Source organism: Aquarana catesbeiana, linkage group LG07 (genome assembly GCF_042186555.1).
Source record: "Aquarana catesbeiana isolate 2022-GZ linkage group LG07, ASM4218655v1, whole genome shotgun sequence".
In the NCBI taxonomy this organism is placed as follows: domain Eukaryota; kingdom Metazoa; phylum Chordata; class Amphibia; order Anura; family Ranidae; genus Aquarana; species Aquarana catesbeiana.
In genome coordinates, this window is record NC_133330.1 from 266,702,943 (window position 1) to 266,715,907 (window position 12,965).

Consider the following 12,965-nt stretch of genomic DNA (forward strand, 5'->3'; position numbering starts at 1 on the left):
TCATGTTTCTGCCTTCCTCTAGCTGGGCACCATCAACGGAGCCTTCAAAACGCTGGGCATCCTCCAGGAGCGTGTACCCAACACTGTGTTCAAACAATTCGGGGGACTCCATAGGAGGACATGGTGGGGCTTTGCCATACAAAGTACCCTGAGCCTGGGTGAGAGAGGATGAAGATGGCTTGGTCATCCACTCTACCAAGTCTTCCGCATGTTGCGGCTCAACAAGGCCAGCTGCCGAAAAAAAGGACAAGCGTGTCCCACGGCCACGTGCTGATGAGGATGCACCTTCACCACGACCATCACTGTTGCCTCTAGACACGGAGCCTGCTTGCCCTCTTTTATTGGCTTGTGACTGTCTGCCTCTCCTTGTTGGCCTTCCAGACATACTAATGGCCTGCAGTGAGATGTAGCTGCACAAAGCTGGGATGTATATATATATATTGATACTGCAGCTAGCAGATGCAACTGCCTGCCTGTAGTATTATTAGTATGAGAACACCAGCAATTCTCTTCAGGTAGCTTTAGGTGCACACTGTGCAAAGGACACAGTACACCAACTGTAAATACTGCAGCTGCCTGCCTGTGGTATTAATAGGTTCAGAACAACAGCAATTGTCTTCAGGTAGCTTTAAGTGCACACTGTGCAGAGGACACAGTACACTAACTGTTAATACTGCAGCTGCCTGCGGTATGAATAGGATCAGAAAACCAGCAATTTTCTTCAGGTAGCTTTAGGTGCACACTGTGTAGCAGACACAGTACACTAACTGTAAATACTACAGCTGCCTGCCTGTGGTATTAATAGGATCAGAACAACAGCAATTGTCTTCAGGTAGCTTTAGGTGCACACTGTGCAGAGGACACAATACACTAACTGTAAATACTGCAGCTGCCTGCCTGTGGTACTAATAGGATCAGAAGAACACCAGCAATTTTGTTCAGGTAGCTTTAGGTGCACACTGTGCAGAGGACACAGTACACTAACTGTAAATACTGCAGCTGCCTGCCTGTGGTATTAATAGTATCAGAACAGCAGCAATTGTCTTCAGGTAGCTTTAGGTGCACACTGTACAGAGGACACAGTACACTAACTGTAAATACTGCAGCTGCCTGCCTGTGGTATTAATAGGATCAGAACAACAGCAATTGTAATTAGGTAGCTTTAGGTGCACGCTGTGTAAAGGACGTAGTACACTAACTGTTAATACTGCAGCTGCCTGCGGTATGAATAGGATCAGAAGAACACCAGCAATTGTCTTCAGGTAGCTTTAGGTGTACACTGTGCAGCAGACACAGTACACTAACTGTAAATACTACATCTGCCTGCCTGTGGTATTAATAGGATCAGAACAACAGCAATTGTCTTCAAGTAGCTTTAGGTGCACACTGTGCAGAGGACACAATACACTAACTGTAAATACTGCAGCCGCCTGCCTGTGGTACTAATAGGATCAGAAGAACAGCAGCAATTGTCTTCAGGTAGCTTTAGGTGCACACTGTGCAGAGGACACAGTGCACTAACTGTAAATACTGAAGCTGCCTGCCTGTGGTATTAATAGGATCAGAACAACAGCAATTGTCTTCAGGTAGCTTTAGGTGCACACTGTGCAGAGGACACAGTACACTAACTGTAAATACTGCAGCTGCCTGCCTGTGGTATTATTAGGATCAGAACACCAGAAATTGTCTTCAGGTAGCTTTAGGTGCAAACTGTGCAGAGGACACAGTACACTAACTGTAAATACTGCAGCTGCCTGCCTGTGGTATTAATAGTATCAGAACAACAGCAATTGTCTTCAGGTAGCTTTAGGTGCACACTTTGGAGAGGACACAGTACACTAACTGTAAATACTGCAGCTGCCTGCCTGTGGTATTATTAGGATCAGAACACCAGAAATTGTCTTCAGGTAGCTTTAGGTGCACACTGTGCAGAGGACACAGTACACTAACTGTAAATACTGCAGCTGCCTGCCTGTGGTATTAATAGGACCAGAAGGACACAAGCAATTTTCTTTAGGTAGCTTTAGATGCATACTGTGCAGAGGACACAGTACACTAACTGTAAATACTGCAGCTGCCTGCCTGTGGTATTATTAGGATCAGAACACCAGAAATTGTCTTCAGGTAGCTTTAGGTGCAAACTGTGCAGAGGACACAGTACACTAACTGTAAATACTGCAGCTGCCTGCCTGTGGTATTAATAGTATCAGAACAACAGCAATTGTCTTCAGGTAGCTTTATGTGCACACTGTGCAGAGGACACAGTACACTAACTGTAAATACTGCAGCTGCCTGCCTGTGGTATTAATAGGACCAGAAGGACACAAGCAATTTTCTTTAGGTAGCTTTAGATGCATACTGTGCAGAGGACACAGTACACTAACTGTAAATACTGCAGCTGCCTGCCTGTGGTATTAAGAGGTCGGACAGATGAGCTAATAACTGGTCTAGAATGGCCACGGGGGGACCAGGCGTTGCGAGTCTGGAAAGTATGATATCTACCCCGGAACCAGACTGTTGTGTTTTGGACACCATGAGGTGCGGGATGAAGTAACTTTGGTGGCGTGTCAGGTGGCATCTACGTAACATATTACAACTGGGGTCAGTGACTGAATTCACTGGGTTGTAAGAATCCGCAGAAAGTCAGTTAGATGGCTGCTTGAATGACCAGGCTGAAATGAACCCAAAGGGGAACGTGACAGGATGGTAGACATGTCTCGGAATATGGTGCTGGTCACATGTAGGCGTTTACTATTGATTTGGAACTGTTGCCTGTGACTACCGTGCAGGATGGTCTTGACCGCATAGGCGGCAACCAAAGATGGTTTGGTAGGTTCTTTGTAAGGAGATGAAATGCTGGATGCCAGCTAAGTAGAGTCTATTGTATTGTGTGACAATGCCAACTGTGTGTGGCAGCATGATATGAAGGCCAGGATGTCATGGAGATCTCCTGATACTGCCCCAGGGTTTGAGACTAGGAACCTGTCATAGATCTTCCAGACAGTATGGTAGGCCTTCAGGGTGTTGTGAGAAAGGTTAGCTACGACCAATGTGGGATAAGAAACATGGTCGGGTCGGTTCCAGATCCCTGCGAAAGAATGACGCAAAGTTAAAACGGGTAGTGCGTTGGCCAGAGTATTGCATTTGCCTGGGATGTAGACGCAGAGGACATTAATTGTTGCTGTGGGGATAGTTGCACCAGCCTGCACAGGAAGGCCATGATGGCCAGCGACTTGGACCTGCTTTTATTTATAATACTAGCTGTGGCTTGCTTGTCTGTGGCAAACGACACGGTTTGTCCTGCCCAGTTGCTGCCCCAGACTTGACCTGCTGAACAAAGAGAAGGACTAACTGAACCTGAGAATCAAGAGGATTTCTGATGGCCATGGCCCTGCAAACCAAAGATGGCCAAAAATTGATGCGAGGACCTGTGGAGGCTGCGGCGTCCGTGACTACCTGAGATGAAGAGGGAGATGCTGATGGAATGAACATTGGTATGCTATTCCAGTTGGTAAGAAATTAATTCCAAATGGGCAGATCCGCTATTGCTGGCACGCCTAATTTAAGGATTTAGTCAGCGTCTTGTACCTGGGAGAGAAACACTAGGAGGCGTGAAATAAAGGATCACCTCGAGTTTGACTGCTGCCCTAGCTGAAAATGAGCAGTGACAGTCATAGAATGAGCACCCTGCATACTTGTGAGCTAGATCCACTACTGCATGCAGATATGGGTCCAGCTCTTCCCTCCTGTTGTGGATGCCCTGCATAGCATGTGTCTGACCATCCCCAAGGCAAGCACAAACTCTGTGACAGTGAGCTTGCGATTAAGTCTAGGGTCTTTGGCCTTCAGGACGATGGAGACGTTTCCTCACGAATATGACTTGATTTCGGCCAAGTCGTGTACTGCTATGAGGAGGGATGCTAAGTTAACGTCATTGCCGTCCAAGACATCCTTCCTGATGCCCTGCTGGGACAAGGTGCGCAGAGAAGACAGTGGTGCCGATGTCGGGCGCACTTGTAAGTAAAGGCACAGGAATGATGGTGGTGACTGAAGCTGGTAGGGGCGTGGCTGGGCGTACCTCCAGGGCTCCCACTCTGGCTTGAATGTTGGTGACTGCTGTTGACAGTGTGGTCACCAAGGAGTGCAGCTGAGTAGTCGCTAAGAAAATAGACTGAAGTTATGCCTGGTAGGGCTGCCAGTGGCGTTTTTTTTTTTTTTTTTTTTTATAAATGGTCCAAGCTCGGTGAGACTGTGAGCTGCCGTTTGCTGCGCCCGCAAAGGGTGATGGCAGGGCGGAGGCGAAGTCATCGCTGTCAGCTTGCGACATGGCGTCAGCTAAAAGCAAGGAGGGGAAATGCATATGTTTAAGGTAAGTTGCAAAGGTAGGAGGGGATAAATGCGTTTGGGTAGATAAGATGGAAAGGCAGAAGGAAAACAAGAAGAACAGGACAAGGAACGACAGCCATAGTGACAGCTAGTTTGCGTGTGAGCGCTGTTGAGTGTGATTTTAGAAAACTCAAAAGAATGCGTGACAACCGAGGTGAACCAGGAGGTGACTGGCTAGGTAACCGATAGCTCAGGTGTCCGTCTGTGCTCGGCACAGACTAATGAACCAGAGCCCCCCAGGGCGGACTGGGGCAGGTAGCTGAAGTCTGGTATTCTAAGTAGGAATATTGCGATCTGTAGTTTATTGACGTATGTTCAGTCTGCTAACGCTTGCACTGCCAGCAAGCTGGACATTAGGCGACCTTGTCTGCATGGTGAAGGATCTCGGATCGCTCTTCGAAAACAGAGTGAAGTCAAATCGTGTATGTGAAGTAAAATATGTTGTGAAAGAGTGTTAAAGAGAAAAGCAAGGGGGATCCCTTTGAACTAAGCACCTGACTTGATGCCCTAGTAGTATAGTTTTGGTTGAGGTTGAGGACTGAGTCGACCGGGAACCTGTAGTAAAGTGACATGGGAATTTTTGTTTTGACAAGGGGGATTGCAAAGAGCTGTTCAGGACAGAGCTGGCAGATACTGTCCAAACCTGGTGCAGGGTGGACCAACTGGTTGTCTAACTGACCTAAAGGGGAAAGCGATAGAGAAAATGATGAGCAGCCGTGTTGCTACTGGAGATGAGTAGCCGTGTTGCTACTGGAGATGATGAGTAGCCGTGTTGCTACTGGAGATGATGAGTGGCGGTTTGAGCCACTTGCTGAAATGCTTGCAGCGATTGCAAGGAAGCAGCCTTATTTGAAAGGCGAAAAACAAAGTTTAGCAGAATTATAAGTATGTAGGAATGACCGTGCGCAACATTGTACAAATAAATGGAGTGAGATGTGAATGTTAATGCTTTGATAAACGTAAGGCTGGGGATCTGAATCCTAAGTTCCACTGTATTCGTAAACGCTGATGCAACTAGTTCGAACCGGGCTGGGGTGTGAGCACCAGTGGGGTTTGTTTGTGAGAGATCGGTCGATGAAGTTTGTATTGCCAAGGATCTGAATCGTTGAGCTGGTGCTGCGACTGGACTCGGATCGGTTGGTGAAGTTTGTCTTGGCCGAGGATCCTAATTGTTGAGCCGGTGCTGCGACTGGACTGGAATCGGTCGGTGAAGTTGTACTGCCAAGGATCCGAATCGTTGAGCCGGTGCTACGACTGGATTTGGATCAGTTGGTGGAGTTCGTATTGCCGAGGATCTGAATCGTTGCGCTGATGATGCGACTAGATTTGGATCGGTTGTGGATGTAAGGTGACGAGGGGGCATGTATGTCGGATCCGAAACGTTGAGCCGTTGCTGTGACTGGACTCGGATCGGTTATTGAAGTTTGTATTGCCGAGGATCCGAATCATTGAGCTGGTGCTGCGACTGGACTCGGATCAGTCGGTGAAGTTGAATTGCCAAGGATCCGAATCATAGAGCCGGTGCTGCGACTGGACTCGGATCGGCTGATGGTGTTAGTGGTTGAAGGGGCTTGTGATTGCCGAGGATCCGAATCATAGGGCCGATGTTGCGACTAGATTCGGATTGGCTGTTGGTGTGTGTTTGGTATTCAGTAAGAGGTGTAGGGTGTCAGGTGAAGTGTGTGTTTTCTGTAGGAAGTGTAGGGGGTCAGTAGGTGAAGTGGGGGTTTAGTAGGGGTGTGGTGTGTGGGACGCAGGTTCGAGACCCTGCGCCGTAAGCGACTTGTAAGCAAAGGTGGCTTGTGCTTATTCGTACGGTTCTTACCACCTAGTCGATAAGATACCAATGGTGCCGAGTGGAGGCTGCCATGAGTCGTAACATCGCAGATGCGACTGGGCTTGAATGAGGAACGGAGAAAGGCAGTAAGTACGAATGTGTGCGAATAACCGAGTAAGACCTACGAAGCCGTAGGCGGTTCATGAAGGGGAACATAAAGTAACGGTTCGGTAGCGGGTAACAAGAAGTCCTACCAAGACAGTGAGTGAGTGTGGGACAATCGATGAAAACCTACGACCGATCTCAAAAGGACATGGACACGCAGTGAGTTGGTAGAGTCGGCCTCTGCAATGCATCTGATACGAATCAGTTTGTAAAATGTATGAAATGAATCCAATATAAATCGGTAGTAAGGAGTATCTGATACAAATTGGTTGTACAGTGTATGCCATCCCTTACTGTGAAACCGAACACCTACCAACCACCCATCCCCCCAGGCTAATCAAGTGCAGAGAAGGCACCAGGTGGGTTTAATTACATCTCAATCAGCCACAGAAACCCATACAAACAATACATGCTCATCTCCTAATGGATGAGATGGCAACCCCATGGACAATTTTTTTTGATAACCAGTGAAGCCTATGGCGAGTGATATTGAGAATGACTAACAGCGACTTGGAGGCTTGGATCTACGAATGAATCGTATGTTTGGCAGAAGGAACTTTACGAATGTACTACGCCTGTGCCGAATGATGTCGGGACATGAGCGACAACAACTCATGGGTAGGTTTTTTTTTTTCAAGAAAGGGGTGCAGGATAGGAAGCGTAATAATCGCAAGATTTTGCACGTCACGAAAAAGTTTGGATACTACCTGCTACCGTTAGCGGGAACCGCCGACGAAGACCACGAATGAAGAAGCCGAAGTGCCCTGCGATTGAATGCACAGACTGCCAAACACGAGGTGAGCTGGGAAGAGTCGGCCCTGTGACGTGCGGTACCGCGCACTGGAACCAACACTGATCATTGTGGGTGGTCTGGTTAAATACCCTCCGGGCTCCTCCCATAATTTCAGGCCAGCATACTGGCCTTCCTATATATACAACACTTAGGATGCATATATATATATATACACAATACACTGTAAGTGCAGCTAACTGACTCGCCTGCCTACTCTATCTAACCTAAATCAAAGGACACTGTCTCTCTGTATATCTCTCTCCGCTGCCGCAATACACTACTTATAGAGTGTGTACTAAACCCCCTGAGCCATAATTGGCCAAAGCCACCCTGGCTTTGGTCAATTACGGCTATCTGTACAGACGGCGCTGTGATTGGCCAAGCATGTGGGTCATAGTGCATGCTTGGCCAATCATCAGCCAGCAATGCACTGCGATGCCGCAGTGAATTATGGCCCGTGACGCGCCACTCGAATTTGGCGCGAACGGCCCATAACGTTCGCAATTTCGACGAATGGTCGAACAGGCGATGTTCGAGTCGAACATGGGTTCGACTCGAACTCGAAGCTCATCCCTAATCCAGAGACATTGTTGTAAAACCGCATTTTTACAAGGTTAAGGAAGAAGTTATGCGGCAAGCTTGGGAAATGGAAAACCTTGCCATACAAGGACACCCCATTCAAATATTTGCGGACTTGTCACCCTACACAATACAAAAAATAAGATCTTTGAAACCTCTTCTCCAGGTGCTGTCCCAGAAATCTATCACTATAGGTGGTCTTTCCCTTCCTGCGTAAACTTCGCTCATATGAACAAATCTTATGGTTTCACCACCCTTGCGGATGGAGAGCGTCTGCAACTGGGCTTCATCTCCCAGATCCCAGCAACCTCATCGGACCCTAGAGGCTCCATCTCATCAAAGAGGCCTCCACCCCAAGCCCTATCAAGCCTATGTGGCAAAAACAGCAAGTGAAGATATCCAAGGACGGTCGCCCCCCTAATGCAGATCTTACTGAGCCCTTCATCCTCTCCCAGGATTTTGCCCACCAAGCTCTAGAAAGTTTGGTCATCCAGTCCTTTCTCCACCATGAGTCAAACCTTTTTTGGCCCACTTTACCTATTACTCCTTTGACAAATGAGCATGTATAGCCACTACAATAGCTCTGATTGGATGTTATTTGTTTTGCATACCAACCAGACTCAACTAGCACTTTCTTCTACCCAGATTCTTCTACGCATCCAAGGACCTGTCTGGTTTAAACTTCCCCTTTTTTTTACCCCCCAGAGTAGTCTTGATTAAAGTCATTGCACTTCAAAGAGGGACGGTAATATATTTCCTTCCAGGATCTCAGAGACTTCAAAGACAGTCTATCCTAACTTGTGAAAATGTAGCCGATTAACCTGCTGTTGGTTTCTCTCTCCCCCCTCATCCTGACTTTTCATGGTGGGGGAGACAGAAACTCTCAAGTAGTGGTTCTTGCTTCCACCATGCTCATATGTTTTTTTTTTTGTTTTGTTTTTCCACTGCATCCAGATTCGAGTCTCCAACTTTATTTTTCGTTTTTAGTTGGCAGGGAGGCTGGAGCGGATGCACTACACCTCCAATTGTCCCAGAGTGGCGTTTTTCCACCATTCAGGGACTATTCTACACCCCGTACATTTGGGGATGTTTTTGGGGAAAAGATTTGCAGTAAGGACACTGTACCTTCTTCCTGCAAAGGGGTTAGGGATTTCTTTTTTTTGCTTTTGTTTTGTTTGTTATATTTTGCTGTTCCATGTTTTTCACTTACCATGTCTTCTCTTCTCAGGACCTGTCTACATCACCCCTTCCTTTCACCCCTCCTTTCTTTTTTCAGGGTCACCTAGAGGCTCCTACCCATGATCTGATCTACATTCTCGGAAGCTTCAGACAGAAGATGTTAAGAACCAACACGGGTCAGGGTAAGATCCCTATTGTTGATGCGTTTATCCCACCCTCTGATCCATGCATGCTGTTCCCCTCTGTATAGCCACCCACAACATTCAAGGGATTAACTCCCCAGTTAAAAGACAGAAACTATTCAGACTCTATTAATCACAAAATATTGATATCCTTTTGCTAACAGAAACCCATTTCCCTTTCGCCTATAATCTCTCCTTCTTACAAAGCAACTATCGCCAGTTCTAGCTCTCTAATGCAAGGAACAAAACAAAAGGTGTAGCCATATGCTTTTCTAAAAACCCTAAATTCTCCCATTTGGATACCATCAGAGACCCCGCAGGTAGATACCTATTAGTGAAAGGCTCCATAGATGGTACAACTTACTCACTTGTTTCCTATTATACTCCAAATAAAGGCCAAGCAACCTTCTTCTCCTCCATGATGTCTACACTTGGGTCCACATCTAGAGGGGAAGATCATTTTGGGAGGAGACCCAAATCTTGCTTTTGATCACTCATTGGACAAATCAGGAAATGGTCTCCCTCGGACGAAAAAGCCCCCAAAACACAGCACTAAAATAGCCTCCACGCTGTGTTCCTTGGGTCTTATCGACATCTAGAGGGAACTCAATCCCCGCGCTAAAGACTACACCCACTATTCGGCCCCACACAAGATCTACTCTAGGATAAACCACATCTTTCTTCAATCCTACAACATACCACTTGCCACAAAAGCTATCATTATGGACACACCCTTATCTGACCACTCTATGGTCCTTTTACTCCTACAACAAATGTCCAACTCCAATAAAAAATTTACATGGCGCCTCAATGAAGCTCTTTTAAGTGACCCAGTTCAATGCTCAATCCTCGCAAAAGGACATTCAGGAATTTTTAAACTAAAGTTTTAAACTAAAAAGATTCCATATCTCTAGAAACCTTGTGGGCTGCCCGCAAGGCTGTAACGAGAGGGAAGATTATACAAACCACTTCTTACCTCAAACGGGAATGCAGGGTAACCATAACCAAACTCACTACAGAGTTCCACTCATTGAGCAAAACCCATAAATGCAACCCTACTAGAGAGTCCTTAGATCATCTAGAAACGGCACGGACAGCTTTAAACCTAGCCCTAACCACAGAAGCAGAGAAATACCTCAGATGGTCAGGAGCCCAATTCTACTCCCAGAAGGACAGGATCGGTACCAAACTAGCAGGCCGAACTATCTCCTAGAGCCCGATCCCTAGCTTTCCCTAAAATACGCACCCTGATAGGAGATTTAACGCAAAACCCATAACGCATCATGGAATCTTTCCATGAATTCTTCACAGATCTGTACAAGGCTAAGAAACCCAGCACACAACCTCACCTTGATGGCTTCCTCAACTCCATATTCCTCTCAAAATTGTCAGTGAAACATTCTGACCTTCTGGACAAACTGATAACTGAAATGGAAGTCATGGAGGTGATAAAACATCTTAAACAAAACTCAGCTCCGTGACCTGACGGCTTTTCGCCCTGGTTCGCATTAATGCGATTTGGCATGCATTTTGACACATCCTTCCTGAGGATTAGTGACAAGAATTGGATGTCATACTCAAGATATGGCCAAACCAGAGTTTTGTAAAGTGGTAGTAAAGTAGTAGAGTTTTGTAAAATGGTAGAATTATAGTTTTATCTCTTGAGTAAATAATCTTTTTAAAACATGATAATAGTCTGTTTGTCTTCCTTTCCTCAGCTTGGCTTTGCATGCTATTGCTGAGTCTGTGATCTACTAGGATCTCCAGATCCTTTTCCATCCTAGATTCCCCCAGAGATTCTACCCTAGAAAGTAACTTGCATTCATATTTTTATCTCCATAGTTGATTACTTTACATTTTTTAATATTAAACGTCATCTGCCATATAGCTGCCCTCCCCTCTATGTTACAGTAATAGGGAACCCTTTGTGCCTTATATGTCTTACCAGCATGTAATATACTATCTAAACTTGTTGCTATAGTTCACATACAATCGCTGTTTTACCCATATGTAAATAATTTTCCACATGGTCACATGATCACAATCCCCCCAAACTTGCTAACACTGAGACGCTGGTGGGTGTGTACTTTCCTTGATAATACACAGCTTCTGGAAGTGACTAAAAATATGTATACTGTGCTTTCTATGTAAGGGAGCAGAGGCAGAGGCACACACTTACATCTCTCCTTCCCCCCTGCAAGCCGTAGTGTGTCTAGGTGAATGAGAGGAGCTGTTTTGGACCCTCATTCAGCAGAAATCATCTGACATGCATACGTCACAGGACAGGAAGGGAGATGCGGGTCCGACAACGGTATAAGGAAGTAGGATTCAGCAGCTATATTATAATGTTGTCAGCCAGAGAGAGGATATATTCCAGAGAGGGACAGAATGGAGGAGAAAAGGTCAGTAGGAGTGACACACACAAGAATAAATAATACATAAGATGATTAATTGGTTCATAGAAAAAAATGTGAATATATAAGATTTTGACTGGAATTCCACTTTAATTAAGTCTTCTTGTAAAGCTGCTATTTCCTGTTGTGAAGTTGTTGCCCTGCTTATTTTATCATTAGCATACACTGAGATTGAACTATAAATTCAACATCTATATTGTTCATGAACAAGTTAAACAGAATTGTTCCTAGGACCAATGCCCTTTTCCACAAAATAATGAAATATTATGTTGGCAATCCTTTAAATAAGATCATTATTTTTAAGCTTTTCCTTTGAGTAAGCATGTTCACAGTGTTAAACCAATAGCACTGTACATGTCAGAATGCACTTGCCCTGATTTTGCAGCCAGCTTCAGCCTTCCCAGACCAGCACCAGCCTCTGAAATGTGGCACAGACATTCTCTTTAAGCCCCTGTTCACACCGGTGCGGCTTTGAAATTGCGCTACTTCAGTGCAATGTCAAAGCCGAACATCAGTGCGATTTTCACTGCCAATTTCATTGCAGCTTGCGACTTCATACAACAGAAGTCTATGCAAGTTGCAATGAAATTGGCAAAAAGTAGTGCAGGAACCTTTTTCAAAGTCGCTGCGACATGAGTTACAACTATTTGAACGGTTCCATTGCTGACAATGAGGTGCGACGTGTCATGCGATTTGGAACTGTTGCATGTGAAAGAGGGCTTACTGTGTGAAAGGTTTGTTATTAGTAGTATATTTATTATTATTGATCGTTACACTGCTTTGATTTATAACACTGTGCTGCCTGATTTTTATACAGTATGGTAAAAGCAGAAGAAATACTTCCCAGCTATAGTTCCTGACCCAGGAGTCAAGCTGAGTATCACAACTAATTATTAAAATGAATATTAAGTCAGTTTAGTAAGTGAATATTCTGAGTGATATCACATTTTGCTACAAAATGTTATTAACAGTGTCTGGAGCTTAGGTGAAAAACGAATATATATATATATATATATATATATATATATATATATATATATATATATATATATATATATATATAATATATATATATATATATATATATAATATATATATATATATACACACACATACACAGTTGTGTTCTGTATGTGTTGTACAAGAATCAGTTTTGCAGCCAATATTGAGCTCTCATGGGACTAAATAGGAGCAATGGCAGGTATTTCTGAGGCCTGCCAACAAGTCCAACAGTGTGCACTGCACTAAAAAACAGCAAGGAGTACATTGGGAGAGTTTTGGAGGCCAAAGTCAATGATGCTCTGCTTCTGTGTCCAGTGCCTGTAGAGACCAAGCAGAAATGTTCAAATTGTGATTGGTAGCATAGGACGTTATTTGTGGTCATTTATATTTATCTAAACCTGACTATGGAAAATTACTATAAGGACATCATATGATGTGTATTTGAACTCTCCTCACATAAGGGAGTTTTATACTGATAACTTATTTAT